We start from the raw sequence: 11,000 nt of genomic DNA, 5'->3' as shown, positions 1-11,000 counted from the left end.
CAAGTGATCAAATATAGTCTGGCGACGTTCCTGGAGCCGTCAGATTCAAACACAACAGAGCTCTAGCCCTGTGGCACTGTTGCAGCAACAGGACTGGGCAGGTCTGGTAAAACACACAATAACACGGCAACGGAGCGGTTCCACCCCATGAATAAAAACAAGGTTAAGAAAGCAAATTTTAATAGAAGGGAGCCCGGTTCCTCCGACACGGTTCAGGTTAATGCAAACACTCAGGCCTCTGCACACAGAACCACGAAGGTGTCATCTGGAACCGAAAATGGTTCTTCAGAGTGATGCCATAGAAGAACCATTTATGGTTCCACAAAGAACCTTTCACACCAGGGTTCTTTAAAGAACCATTTCCTTAAAGAGTTCTCCAAATAACCGAGAAAGGTGTCTCAAAGAACCTTCAAAATATGGTTCTTTAAGGCACCATTTATGGTTCCACAAAGAACCTTTTACACCAGGGTTCTTTGAAGAAACATTTCCTTAAATAGTTCTTCAAATAACCTATACAGGTGTCTCAAAGAACCTTTAAAAAAAATGGTTTTTTTAGGCACTGTAAGGATGTTCTGAAACTGGGCACTTCGCAAATGATGGAAAACAGGCTTCCGGGCGCGCGTGAATTAAGTTATCAACATTTAATGGCAGGAAGTGTAAAACAAACATTCAAGGCCTCACGATCATGGTCTTCATCGGCTCCTCAGCCTTCCGGCGTCGGGGTCCTTGTCGAAGAGCCCCAATATCTCTAATCCACAGAGTCTTAGACTCAAAATCAGCCAATCCTCACTCTCAAAGGTGAGTCCGGCCTTTAACACCTAGTGATTGGTTCAAAGTCCCGCTAGAACAATGGAAGGGTCGAATGTCACTGGCCCCGAGTCAAAACGTCACTTCCGGTCAAGTATTTTCACAATAAAAGTCCCGTCTATTATTGTCAGTCACTTCACAGATTCCAACCGGCTACTTCAATCTATAATACTAACATACAGTCACTCTCATGCAACATACATTAATTCTTGCCATTTACATTTGCATGGAGTAAACGTTACCCCTATGCTTCATAATACCTTAATAACAATATCAATATTCTCCAAAATATTCTATCAAAATAACCTTTAAAGTTGTCTCAAAGAATCTTTAAAAAATTGCTCTTTAAGGCACCATTTCTGGTTCCACAAAGAACCTTTCAAACCAGGGTTCTTTAAAGAACCATTTCCTTAAATAGTTCTCCAAAGAACCAATAAAGGTGTCTCAAAGAACCTTCAAAAAATTGCTCTTTAAGGCACCATTTCTGGTTCCACAAAGGGCCTTTCAAACCAGGGTTCCTTAAAGAGTTCTTCAAATAACCTATCATGGTGCCTCAAACATCAGTTTCGGTGATAGTTCTTCGTAGAACCACAAAGCCTTTTAAAGAACCATTCGAGAACCATTATTGTCTCTGTGTGGTCTGCTTGTTATCTCCACCTCGGTTCCTTTCTGAACATCAGCGTGATTTTCCCTGAACTCAATCGTGACCTCGATCGTTCCTCATTCTCGACCGAGGTCTTTGTCAGTTGGCTCAGCTGAGCTCGAATCTGCTTCTTTTCTTTATAGGCCAACTCGGAGTTAGCGGAAAGCTAACAGACCGTTGACATATTAACACCGTTTAAGGTCATGTGGTGAAACAATCAATTCATCCGGCCAATGAAGAGCAACACTCTCCTTTTAGCTCTTAGTTCTCTTCCCCCCGAGGGGCACTGACAGCTGAACGCTCTTTAGCAGCTAATGTTACGTTCGCTAGCTCCTCGCTAGCTCTTTAATAGCATGTAGGTAGCTTCTGTTTCCTGGATGCAGAGCCCCGACATGTAGGAGCCTCCCAGGCAGCAACACTCTCCTTTTAGTTCTCACTTGTATCCCCCGAGGGACACTGACAGCTAAACGTTCTTTAGCAGCTAATGTTATCTCCACTAGCTCGTCGCTAGCTCTTTAATAGCATGTAGCGAGCTTCTGTTTCCTGGATGCAGAGCCCCGACATGTCGGAGCCTCCCAGGCAGCAACACTCCTCTCATCGAAGTGAGATTTCATAACTTGTTAAGTAGTTTAGTGAATTTCTCACGCCGTAACACAGAGATTCATTTTGAGATGAGTTGAGTTGGGTTTTTTAAAAGCAGGCTTATTAAAGTCAATAACGACGAGCAGGATGTTCTTCATCTCCGAGACGTTGCTTTGATCAGTTTGGTGGAGTGTTTCTCAAAGTCGAGTGAAGAGATACGAGAAGAGAACACTGGAAGGGAAACAACGTTCACGTCTGTGGTTTCCTCTTCGCTGACATGGTTTAGTTTGTGCAGTTCAGACTGTTTGTTGGCTGGTGTGCAGATTTAAACAGATTAGAACCTCAGTGGCACTTAAATGGTGCTCACTTATGTTAAACTTATGGTATTCAATTCAGTTTATTTGTATAGCCCAATTTCACAAATTACAAATTTGTCTCGGAGTGCTTTACAATCTGTACACATAGACATCCCTGCCCCAAAACCTCACAGGTTCTGCTAGACCTGAGTGCAGCTTTTGACACAGTCGACCATAGTATTCTCCTAGATAGGCTAAAGAACTGGGTTGGGGTGTCAGGTCTAGCACTAAAATGGTTTGCCTCTTACCTCAGTGAGAGACATTTCTCAGTGTCAGCTGGTCCATATAAATCCGACTCCGCCCCTCTGCACTGCGGGGTACCACAAGGCTCGGTGCTGGCCCCGTTACTCTTTGCCCTATTAGTGATCCCATTGGGTCAGCTGATCAGAACATTCTCTGGCATCACATACCACCTTTATGCTGACGACATCCAGCTGCTTTGCTCTTTTAAACCGGAGCAAATGCAGTCCCTCAGCATCCTGATGGAGTGTTTAGCCGCCATCGGGGGTTGGATGGCTAACAACCTCCTGCAGTTAAATGCAACCAAGACCGAGGTGTTGGTCATCGCCTCCGATGGCACCACAGCTAGGGTACTAGAACATCTGGGCCCTCTCAAAAATAATGTCCACCCAACCATTAAAAACCTCGGTATTCATTTTGACCAGGCAATGCTGCTGGATAAACACGTCATGACTCTGAGTCGCAATTGCTTTTTCCACCTGCGAAACATCGCGAAATTGCGTTCCATCATCGCCCACTCTGAGATGGAAATGGCTATACATGCCTTTGTATCCTCCAGACTGGATTATTGCAACTCACTGTTCACCTGTCTAAACCAGGCATCCATAAACCGCCTCCAACTGGTTCAAAATGCAGCTGCCAGATTACTCACCAGGTCAAAGAAATCGTGTCACATTACCCCTATACTGGCTGCCCTACACTGGTTACCAATCCAGTACAGGATCCAGTACAAAGTACTTCTCTTTACCTTTAAGGCCATACACGGCCTCGCCCCCAGTTATATACATGACCTCATCATACAGCACACCCCCAGCCGGTCCTTACGGTCAGCTGACCAGGGCTCCTGGCAGTGCCGTGCACACGATTAAAACAAAAGGCGATCGGTCCTTTGCTGCAGTGGCCCCACGCCTGTGGAACACACTTCCGCAGGTGTTGAGAGCAGCTCAGTCCGAAAATAGCTTCAGAAATCAGCTAAAAACACATCTCTACAAACAGGCATTTCTGGGTTAGGTTTCTGTGTGTTATCGGTTTTCTGCTCTCTATGTTTAATTTATTGTTTGTTGGTTTCTTCTACTGCGTTTGTGACTGCTCAAAAGTCTTGTGTACTGGAGGTAATGCACCCGCAATTTGTAATGTAGCACTGGCTTCTGCACCTTGCTGCTATGCTTAACATGATGATATTGATGATGTACTGTTTTTACTGTTTTTATTGTAAAGCACTCTGTGTATTCGTACTGCGAAGGGCGCTATATAAATACACTTTTACTTACTTACTTACTTAAGGTATGATGGTGCATCACCAATCAAGGCTTTGTACGTTAAGAGAAGAATTTTAAAAGTGATTCTTGATTTTACTGGGAGCCAGTGCAGAGCAGCTAGTACAGGAGTGATGTGATCTCTTTTCTTAGTTTTAGTGAGAACACGAGCTGCAGCATTCTGGATCAACTGGAGGGACCTAAGAGATTTATTAGAGCAGCCTGATAATAAGGAGTTGCAGTAATCCAGTCTCGAAGTAACGAACGCGTGAACCAATTTTTCTGCATCTTTTTGAGACAAGATGTGCCTGATTTTGAAATATTACGTAGATGAAAGAATGCAGTCCTTGAGATTTGCTTTACGTGGGAGTTAAAGGACAAGTCCCGATCAAAGATAACGCCAAGATTCTTTACAGTGGTGTTGGATGCCAGGGCAATGCCGTCTACAGAAACCACATCACCAGATAATTGATCTCTGAGGTGCTCAGGGCCGATTAAAATTACTTCGGTTTTGTCTGAGTTTAACATCAAGAAGTTGCAGGTCATCCATGTTTTTATGTCTTTAAGACATGCTTGAATTTTACCGAGTTGGTTGCTCTCCTCTGGTTTTATCGATAAATATAGTTGAGTATCATCTGCATAACAATGAAAGTTTATGGAGTGTTTCCTGATAATATTGCCCAAAGGAAGCATGTATAAAGTAAATAAAATTGGTCCAAGCACAGAACCTTGTGGAACTCCGTGATTAACGTTAGTGGTTATCGAGGCGTCATCGTTTACAAATACAAACTGAGATCGATCTGATAAATAGGATTTAAACCAAATTAGTGCCGTGCCTGAAATGCCAATCGACTGCTCCAGTCTCTGTAACAGGATGTCATGGTCAATGGTGTCGAATGCAGCACTAAGGTCTAACAAGACCAGGACAGAGAGGAGTCCTCTATCAGCAATAAGGTCTAACAAGACCAGGACAGAGAGGAGTCCTTTATCTGCTGCCATTAAGAGGTCATTTGTAATTTTCACCAGTGCCGTCTCGGTGCTGTGGTGTTTTCTAAATCCTGATTGAAATTTCTCAAATAAACTATTATGATGTAGAAAGTCGCACAACTGATTTGCGACCACTTTCTCAAGGATCTTGGAGAGGAAGGGGAGGTTAGGGATCGGTCTGTAGTTAGCCAACACCTCTGGATCCAGAGTGGGCTTCTTCAGGAGAGGTTTAATAACAGCCACCTTGAAGGAGTGTGGTACGTGGCCTGTTAGCAGAGACACATTGATAATATCTAATAGAGAGCCGCCAATTAAAGGCAAAACGATGGTATGTTCGTACTTATGGTATTACTGATGACATTTTGGTACTTATGGTATTACTGATGGTATTTGAGTACTTATGGTATTACTGATGGTATTTTAGTACTTATAGTATTACTTATGGTATTTTGGTAATTATGGTATTACTGATGACATTTTGGTACTTATGGTATTACTGATGGTATTTTTGTACTTCTGGTATTACTGATGGTATTTTTGTACTTATGTTATTACTGATGGTATTTTTGTACTTATGGTATTACTGATGGTATTTTAATTTTAGTACTTCTGGTATTACTGATGGTATTTTTGTACTTCTGGTATTACTGATGGTATTTTTGTACTTCTGGTATTACTGATGGTATTTTTGTACTTATGTTATTACTGATGGTATTTTTGTACTTATGGTATTACTGATGACATTTTGGTACTTATGGTATTTTAGTACTTATTGTATTACTTATAGTATTACTTATGGTGTTATTTATAGTATTATTGATGCTATTACTTATGGTATTACTGATGGTATTTTAGTACTTATAGTATGACTGATGGTATTACTTATGGTATTATTTAAGGAATTACTTATGATATTTTAGTACTTATAGTATTACTTATGGTATCACTTATGGTATCACTTATTGTATCATTGATGGTATTTTAGCACTTATAGTATTACTGTTGCTATTACTTATGGTATTATTTAAGGCATCACTTATGATATTTTAGTACTTATAGTATTACTTATGGTATTACTGATGGTATTTTAGTACTTATAGTATTACTGATGGTATTACTTTACTCGATCTATCGCGGTATCACACTACTCGGCCTCCCGGGGAGCTGGAGAGGAGGCTCTCACCGTTGGTCCCACCTCATATTTAACCCCAGCAGTGTGGATTCCGTCCCGGTCGTGGGACTGTGGACCGGCTCTTTACCCTCACAAGACCACCGGGGGGGGTCCTGGGAGTTCACCCAGCCAGTCTTTATTTAGATAACGATTTTTTGACGATCGGCTGTAAAGTTGAGTCTTTACCAACGGAGGAATGGCTTCAGTTGTGTGCATAATCTCCCACACCCATCCAGCGAGGATGTCACAGATATTTGACCGTGTGCACACACACTGGCGAATCGATGCTAGCGTGCACAGGGGAACGAGGAGAAATGCACTTAGCTCTCCCCGAGGAAGCTTCCACGTTATTATTGTGTGTCTGATGATGTGCGTTCTGTGGAGCGGTCGACATTTTAACGAGGGCTTTCTGGTTTGAAGTCTTAAACTTGTGGGACTATATACACACAGAATTCCCCGGGGGGATGGATACGGTTGTGTGCTGGCATCACAACCGTGGGTCGCTACACTCACAGTGTGCGTGCCACTGATAACAAGCTGCGGGAACACTCATTATAATGAGCTGTGCAGTTCACCAGAATGTTCTTGACTGGCTGTGTGCAGGAAATCTTGGCTCCATCTGCCTTGGACCAACTCTCCCATGCAAAGCTGCTTTTTTTTTGCGCTCTGTGTTGTGTGAGAAAGGTGTTTGACCCTCCTTAAGTTTGTTTTTTAGGTCCAGCGATGACGTTCCTGGGTCAATTTGACCGGTTGAATTATCCAGGAACCAAAACAATCCGAATAAATATAGTTTGTGCATCATCACCAACGTCATTACTCACGATTAAATCAGTTTTTAGTAGAATGGAGTTATTCACCCCTCCATAGATTTTAGATCAATCAGGAGAACTCACTTGTTTTCATGAAATATACACGTTTAAACAATTTTTTAGGTACATTGGAAAAATCTAGATATTAATTAAATTAGTCTTCCGTAACATATTTTCTCCTAAATTGTATTAGCATTTTGTAATTTTGTAGTTGTAATGTAGATAGAGATGAGACACCTGTTATATTGACCCGCTCAGTCAAGATCAAGCCAAATGAGTCAAAGTCAAATGTATTTATGTTAATTCATAGTGTTAAGATACATCAATTATATAATAAAAGAGGACAAAAGGTCAGAGGGCAGTCATTCTCTTGGTGCAGTCGTATATGTATCTGCAGAGTGTCGTTGAACTTGTAAAGAACCCTTCTGTATCTTTTGCCCCTCCCCTGCTAAGTGTGTGTGTGTGTGTGTGTGTGTGTGTGTGTGTGTGTGTGTGTGTGTGTGTGTGTGTGTGTGTGTGTGTGTGTGTGTATGTAAAAAAGACTTCTATCCTCCACTTTCACTGCTGAACATCATCTCTGTAATATAAACCTGGGTTGCAAATACATGATATTTTTGAATATATTGGTTTTTTACGTTGATTATACTAAATAAGGTAAGCAGAAGAAGTTTTATACGTAAAAAGTATTTTAAAATATATTTTTGGAAGCGGGTCAATTGGACCCGCGACACAACAGGAGGGTCAAATAGACAAAGGAAAGAGATGGACTTTCTTAAAAGGACAAACCTTGATATTTGTTGGAGTTGGCTTTTCTCGCTTATAAATGGATATATTTCAGGCCGTCGTACTTCGATCTGTAATTGTGCTTTCTATGAATATTTCTTGATTGCAACCGGAGCCATCGACCTCTCAGCCGGTGGAACCCCGCCCGAGGAAGGCGTCTCTTTCCCAAGAGGCGGATGGAATGGCATGCAGGTTCACACTGGTGGCAGCCGGTGATGCACAGAAACCCCCCCGGGCTCCGGTTCTCCTGCAGCGTGAGTCAGACGCAGCGTGGCTCTCCTCCACCAGGCGCGATGACATCCGCGGACAGAACCGGTCGAGTTGAAGCAAACACACACACACACACACACATTCTCATTCAAGCCTCTGGGAGAAGAGGTGTGGGGGGGGTGAAACGGGACGTTGGATCTCCGCTTCCTGCCAATACACAGGTGAGTCTCTTGTACAAACAAGTTTACATTGTTTTTGTTATGAGTAAATACGTGTGTGAAGTGGTTCTTCGGTTGAATCCGCTGTGTCGGATGTGAAGAAACACCTTTTAGACATTAGAAGTCAGCATTATAGAGGGAAGTGGGCGGAGAGAGCTGAGGCATCTCATGGGCACAATTATAAGAGCTAAAAACATTTAATTATGATGTCAGCGGGTCTAAGATACACTTCTCTGACACTCAACCGTTGCCATCCACAAACTTAGTTACATTTACTTTCCCTTTATTTCGTCATTACGAGGCTTTTATCCTTCTTTCTTTTTTCAAACCAAACCCATGCCACGCGGCTGCTCTCTCGATGGCGCGTGGCCAAGACGAGCGGGCGATGTCGAACCTCCGTAATGCTCGACGCTGCCTATAAAGTTGAGGAATTCCTTGCCGGGCCTCTGCCTACTGACACAACACGGCCCGGATTAGTCATATTTAAAAAGGAGGGTTGTAAAGCTCTTTTTAAACCACCAGTGTGTGTCCCTGCTCCACCTTTTTGAATGGGTGAAGCAGAGATCCAAAGCGAACCGAGCTAACCTTCCACGCGTTGACCTCTCTGCAGGGAGATGAGCTCTTGGGCCCGGTCCGGTTCAGCACCAGCAGGAGAGCTCTCCACCTCTAAAAGATGGCTGCGTGGCTTCCTGCTGCTGAAGCTGGTGACGGTGCTGCTGCTGCCCGACAAGGCCGGCCTCCCCCTGCTGGTGGGCTGCGCGTCCAGCCTGCGGGCCCTGCTGCTGCTCCGCTCCCCTCGCACCTCCACCAAGCCCTCCACGGTGCTGCTGGCCCGGCTGGCCCTCACCGACGCTCTCCTGCTGCCGCACTGGGCCCTCCGGCTGGCCTGGTGGACTGAGACGGGCCTCGTGGAGGAAGAGGAGGAGGAGGAGGAGGAGGGGGAGTCGGCTTGGCGGAGGGAGGCGGTGGGCGTGCTCTGTCAGCGGCTGCTGGACGTGCACCACCTGGCCTCCCTGCTCCTGCTGGGGCTGCTGGGGCTGGAGGCCACGCTGGTGTCACGCTGGCCTCAGCAGACTCTGAGATTCAGGACTTCTCGCTGGGCTCAGATCGGCTGCAACCTGGTCTGGATCCTCGCGCTGCTGGAGCTGTGGTTCTCGCTCCACCCGAACCTTGTGAAGGAGTCCAGACCTCAGACTTATTTCTCAACACCTCGGACCTCTCAGAGTTCCTCTCTGGGTCCGATGCCTCCTCCATCCCTTCCAGCTGTCTCCACTCACCTGAGGAGGACATTATGGCTGGTGAACTTATGGATGCACGCCGTCCTCTTCAGAAGACCGCAGAAGAGAAAGAGCCTCTTTCATTAAAATCCTATTTCATTTATACAGTCAAACTTTTTTCAATATGAGTAGTAGGTATTCTGAGTAATATTTATTTATAATGGCCTATAGTCGAACAGAACAATGGCCCCTGTGGCTACTAGTGGCAATTACACATCTTGAATTGACTGTTTATATGTGTGCATTTTCGCTTTTTGTGGTAAAATCACCAAAAAAATTTAAATCACCAAAAATACAGCATGAGCATATTTCTAATAAACTGCGTACACACGTGAAACCTGTATGATGTGGATGCATGGTGAATACTTTACAGTGGGCCCCCGAAATATTGTGAAATGTGGATCAAAGGTTTCCTCGGTTTACATCTGAGATGCCTGTGAAGGAACCCAATCTCACATTTCGGCGGCGAGAAATTATGATCGGGTTCATTTTGTAAACATCCTGCAGTCTCTCAACCGTTTGATCTGGCAGACACGTATCCCAATGAAATATGACTAACGCACCATAAATGCGTGCAGTATCAAACAGCTGGCCACCGATCAGATAGTACAAACACACACACACGCACAAAATACTTTTCTGCATAAAAATCGGTCAAGCTGATGAGACCGAGGCCTCAAACCCAGGGTTTGCAATCGGCATTACACAAATCTGAGGGCACGAAAGGTCATAGATGAATTAATGCACATCCCAACAGAGAAAAATCATATTGAAGATGAATGTGTCCTTGAGCAAGGCACTTAACCCTGAATTGCTCCTCGTAGCTGTGTCTACGTTGCATGAATGTAACACGTAAAGTGTCTTTGAGTAGCTTAAAAAGGGCTTTATGAATTAAATGGATTTTTATTATTAATACCTACGCCCAGGACACGAGTGAGGAGGAGGAGGTGGAGGAGGAGGAGGAAGAGGAAGAGGAGGAGAGCTCAGTTCCTTCTTGTGAGTTCTTCATGGTGTCGTTGTAGTGTGAGCTGTGGCCAGCAGAGGGCAGCAGAGTCCTCGTTGGTGCGTCGTGTCGTCCTTTTGTAACAACGAGCACGACACAAAAGGAGAATGGAGGGACTACACAAGCTCATTAACATGACGGCTCCAGTGTGTGTCAGTGTGTGTGTAGCTGCAGCTTCAAGTGTTCCTGGAACTAATCCATTGAAGCTGGAAACCGAGGAACAACGGGGGTGTGAAGAGCAACCGGGGAACACCGGCGGAGGCGTCTTCCTTCCCATGATGCTCTCTGTTTGGCAGAGTGCACTTTTGGCACTGGGGACAATGTGGGAGGTCAGACTTTTAAGTGAAACAACAGATCCTGTTGTCCTCTCCAACAGGTCAAAGGTCATTTGGGCCCTGCAGGGGCCGCGTGTTGTGAAGGGACTTCCTTCAGTAGTAATCTGTGCTTAAAACAAAGATGTGTATGAGAGGATGTCACACACTGTTTTTAAATGAATCACATGTTGCAGCTCATATTTTGGCCAATCATAAACATGGGAGTACATGTATGTGTTGGTGTCACGTGCAGCTGTAGCGCCCCCTGTCGGTCAAAGAGTTGACTTCCACACACCGCTGATGGTTTAGAAAGCGCAGGATCGGGATTTAGGGGCCAAGGACAT

This window comes from Pseudoliparis swirei, chromosome 19 (assembly GCF_029220125.1).
Source record: "Pseudoliparis swirei isolate HS2019 ecotype Mariana Trench chromosome 19, NWPU_hadal_v1, whole genome shotgun sequence".
NCBI classification, from domain to species: Eukaryota; Metazoa; Chordata; class Actinopteri; order Perciformes; family Liparidae; genus Pseudoliparis; species Pseudoliparis swirei.
Note: the sequence above shows the minus strand (reverse complement) of the source record.